Source organism: Buceros rhinoceros, unplaced genomic scaffold (genome assembly GCF_000710305.1).
Source record: "Buceros rhinoceros silvestris isolate BGI_N320 unplaced genomic scaffold, ASM71030v1 scaffold10306, whole genome shotgun sequence".
NCBI lineage: Eukaryota > Metazoa > Chordata > Aves > Bucerotiformes > Bucerotidae > Buceros > Buceros rhinoceros.
In genome coordinates, this window is record NW_010415871.1 from 27,678 (window position 1) to 32,439 (window position 4,762).

Sequence of the window (4,762 nt, forward strand, 5' to 3'; positions counted from 1 at the left end):
TTTTGTTCAACATTGTCCTTTCTAGAATTAATAAGTTTTCAGGACTGACATACTTGATTTGAAAACCCTAGGAAAAAAAATAAAAGGTTTTATAATGCAATTTGTACAGCTGTGACATAACATAGTTTGCAAAAGGATTTGTGAGCAATCATTAGGATAAGAAAATTTCTTTGATTGGCAGTATTGATGTATCCTGTTTCTTTTAGTCGATCTCTGAATCAGAATGGTTGAGGTTGGAAGGGACCTCTGGACGGTCCAAACCCTGCAGGGCCACCTCCTTGGTGGTTGCCCAGGAGCACATTCAGACAGCTTCAAGTTTCCATGGTAGTTGGAGATTTTAAATTACTAATAACAATTATCTTTTTGCTTAAAGAAAGAAAAAGAAAAATATACAATCATGGAGCTAAAAAGTGTTATATGAGGTAAATGACCATATGCTTAATGACTGTTTGAAGCAATTGTCACCATTTGTGAGGAATTATTAGCTTGAAATTTCTTCGGAAAAAAAGTGTTATCCAAATAATTATACTTTAGACTACATACGTATGTGAAAGATGAGGCATAACCTATCAGATTTAGTCTAATACAGTCTAATACGACGATTAAAGTCTACATATTTTAACATTGGTTTATGGTTGCTCAATATTACTAAAACACCCTCCAGGCCTCCCGTTCTTGGCAGGCCCCGGCCACCCCGTGCCCGGGTCTGTGATGTCTGGAGGTAGAGCAGCGACTCTTTCACGGGCACCCCCTTGCTGTGGGGAAGGAGCTTGCGTGCCCTTGTGAGGTTGAGAGCTGTGCTGGTGGTGGCATGTGTCTCCGGTGGGGTCTCCCAGGCCAGACAGGTCTTAGCTGAAGGGTCAGACAAAGTGTGTCCACGGGCAGGATGGGCTCACTAGCCTTCGGGCACCATCCTAGGAGAAGGACAACTCTGACTCCAAACCTGGGCAGATGGAGCTCGTTTAGCCTTGTAAGGCTCATCCATCATCTAAGAGAAGGATACTCTAACCAAACCTACGACCTGAGGACTTCGCTGTCACCGTCCAAGCTCGCCAGGCCCTGGCAGATGAACCTCAGGGGTAAAGGGGGGAGCTAGTTCTGCGCCCGCTGCGACTCACCTAAAAAATCCACCGCGCAGGCCCGAAGGGTGCACTCATCGCTTGCAGTGAGCGTGGGAAAAGCCCTTCCCAGATCTTCGTTCGCAAAGCCAAGCCATGATGATGATTACTAAAACAGTCTTCCACATCTACCACAGCTTGTAATGTTATTTGCAGTAAGTTTTATTTGATAGACTTATTTGCTGCTATTCTTTAAAAAATAAATGTAATCTAAAGAATTTGCTATTTTGCTAAACCCTCTGAAGATTTAGTAGAACACACCGCAGTCATGGACAATGAATATATTCAAGGTAGGTCAAGCATATTTTACATTCTGTTGAGTGGGTCTAGAAATCCAGATTGAATTAATGAGTTCAAATACTTCGTCTTTGGCATAGAATTTGATTTACTAAATGTCATGGAGAAAATAAAGTAGGTTAAATTCAGAACTTAAAATTTCTAGTGTATGTAGGTACAGCAGCATTCCATTTTTGTTCCCATGACGGCTTTAAACAATTAAGACATTAAACTAAACATCCATTATTTCTGCTGCAGAAATAGTTAAAAAGTAATTAGAAAGTATAATAAATCATGTGAGAACAAAAGATTATTGGTCCATCAGCCTGACCCCTCAGTGGACAAAAATTATTAAAGAACTTTGTACCAAAGAGAGTGAGTGAGAACGAATTAGGAAAGACAAAAGGCCAGGCGGCAGCAAGAGATTGGCTTTTCCCTTCCATGAACGCACGCACAGTAGATACTATGGCAGAGGAAAGAAGGGAAGGGAACTTCCTGATCAGTGTAAATTCAGTGGCACAGCCTCCATGGAAGGGAGGAGCAGCAGCAGCAGGAGGTTACTGTAGATGTATATAAACAAGCATCTTGGTAAACAGCTGTGATTTTATGCTGATACTGCCAGACCAGAACAAGCAGAGCAGCTAAAATTCCCCTGTACTCTGCTGGGTTCAAGCTGCTGAAGTTCATAATTATTTATTTGTTTTCTTAGAGAACATCAAACTGTACCACTGTATTGCCACAGAGTAACAGAAGTAGTTAGTCCACTAACTTTTGGGTTTGTCACATTTCAGATCTCAGCAGACCATCGTCTTATAATCACCATTTCATTAACAAAAAAATGTGGACTTTTTTCAACTAAACATCAAGACAAATCTACAGTCTTCTAACATAATGTTCTAACCTGCACTGCGCCCACCGTCAGCAGAGTAGCCTCTGCAGCACACACCAGGATATAGCTCCTTGATCTGAGGCACTGATGGCAATTGCTGTCTCCATTCTTTACCTGTGTTAGTAGGAAACCCAATTGCCAGAGACATGCTTTACTGTATTTAAATCTGGGACTCACTCAGGGGTCTCTGAGTAAAATTATCCGTCCTGAGATGAACAGGCAGTCATATCAGCTGACCTGATAGTTCCCTCTGGCTGTGAACTATGAAACCTAAGACTTGAACAGACAGTTCCCAGTAGGCTTTTCCCATTATTAACAGAAGTTTTGTATCTATCATTCTTTCTGCACTAGAGGAAAACATAAGAACGGCTGAGAATACACATCACATAACTTGAGCAATAGCCACCATTAGTCCAAAGCCTTTCAAGACAATGCTTGGAACTTGCACAGGTTTTTTGTGATGTTGCATCACGCATTACACAACGCATCGCCTGTGTTGTGCTGTGAAAAACGGAGAAACACATCATCTGTGGAATTAGAATTGGCCAACTAGGAATACAGCTCAAATTTTGTGCAATATGGAGAATAGAACTACCTTTCACGTTGCTTCAGACACGATGCACACCTCCCAAATAAACAGACAGATATTCTGTAAAATGTCTTACCACTATCAGCTAAATTAACCTAACTTTAACCACCGTCATTTAATTGTCTCCATTTTTTTTCAGATTAATTTAGGCTTAAGAATTAAACATACTCTGCAAGCTGCTAGAAAGACACTGCTTTTGTATTTTAAACATTACCACATTATATAGCAATTGGGAGTTTTCATTTGGTAAAGCACCAGACACAGTTATGAAAAATTGCTTGCAGAACTTTACAGAAAAAAAAAAATACCATATGCTACCATTCATTGTAATTCCTGGACTAAGGTATTAACAAGCCTCAACTTTCAATATGCATTGTTTTTCTCAAAGAATAAACAAGAGAACTATTAAATCAAAGTCATGTGTCATCATAAGTCAACATTAAAGAAATCCGCATAGCCACAAAACTGAAGGTTTCTGCAGTGTGCTATAATATGGACAGAATTTCTATATTCACAGCTTTAATTTTCTGAAGGAATAAAATTATGCATTTCCCATTGGAAAGACCTGAAGGAAAAGCACTGATTAAAATACATTATATTTATTTAAAAAAAAAAGGGGGGGGGGGAAGGGATAAAAAAGGATTTTTTTCATCATTATTTGAGCTCTGTGCAATATAGTCTAACTTACCTGTGCCCTCAATGGTGACTGGAAATAGGTTATGAAGTACATCAATGTTACCAACTTCACATTCAGGTTTTCTTGTTATTGTAAGTCAAATAAATAATGCATGCAGGACATAATGGCCAACAGATCAAGTTTATGGACTTAGATCAAATTTCACAGTGGCATGAAACTCCAATTTATCAATCAGTTTTCCACTTCACCGTACAGAAAATGTCACCCTCTATGATATTTTCTCTGAACACCTATGCAATGTTAACAAAAGAATTAAATAATTGCATTAACCCATAAGACTCCTTTTTGAAATTATTTCTGGTTAATCCATTATAATCTTTGTTTTTCTTATAGATCGTCTTCAAAGCTAATTTACTGTATTTCTGGCAGCACCACTTCCCAACAACTTGGAGGATAGCTAAGAAAATCAAACCTCAGGTGGCTGACAAAATCAGGCATTAAGAAAGGAAAGACAAGCACTACTTTGGTTTTCTGAAGTAATGTCAAGAATAATTAGAAATCAGTATTAGAGTCAGACTGAAGTTGTAGACTTGAAATTTGAACTGGAATTTCCCACTGCCCTTCACAGAGTCACCTGTCACTACAAAAAACAGCTTCATAGAAAAATTGATTTGTAGCATATCTTCCCCTGTTAGACAATGGATTTGTGAGATTTAAGAATTGTCTCTCATACATTTCATAAAAGTGATAGGATTGGTGATGTCTGTTAGCAAGCCTCAGTGAAGAAGCAGGAGGGTGTATGTTTCTACTCACGCTAATTTCAGACTAGGCTCACCTCTGAAAAAAGGAAGGAATCAGAGACCTTGTGATAATTTAATACCTTTTCCATTTTCCTAGCAGCAAGCATCATAGGAAAGTAAAGCATATTTTATGTTAGGACTATGAGACTGAAATATTAAGAAGAAAAACATTTTTAATGTTAGGACCATTTCAGACAACAAAGTAGTTGTAAAGGCAATAATAATTCAAAAATACTGGAAGGTATTTTTGAAGGTTAAGTGCAGACACTGTAACCCACGGTCTTTATCCTCCTGTGTTTTTTGAGAAAGGTATAAAGAACAAGATTGCATATGTAGTAATAAAAGACAGTCAGAAAAGACACTTCCTAATCCTTTTGGGGGATCAGACACTGATGAGATATCCTTCTATACCATCAGGCTTGTCTTACCCTAGTAGAAGACAGCTTTGGATAT

At 38.6% G+C, this 4,762-nt stretch overlaps 1 protein-coding gene across 1 annotated transcript in view; it reads right to left on the reverse strand.

Annotated features, from left to right (window-relative positions):
* CORIN (corin, serine peptidase) overlaps window positions 1-4,762 on the reverse strand; it is an 85,841-nt gene that overhangs the window by 17,033 nt on the left and 64,046 nt on the right. The gene's annotated exons all lie outside the window — the stretch shown is intronic.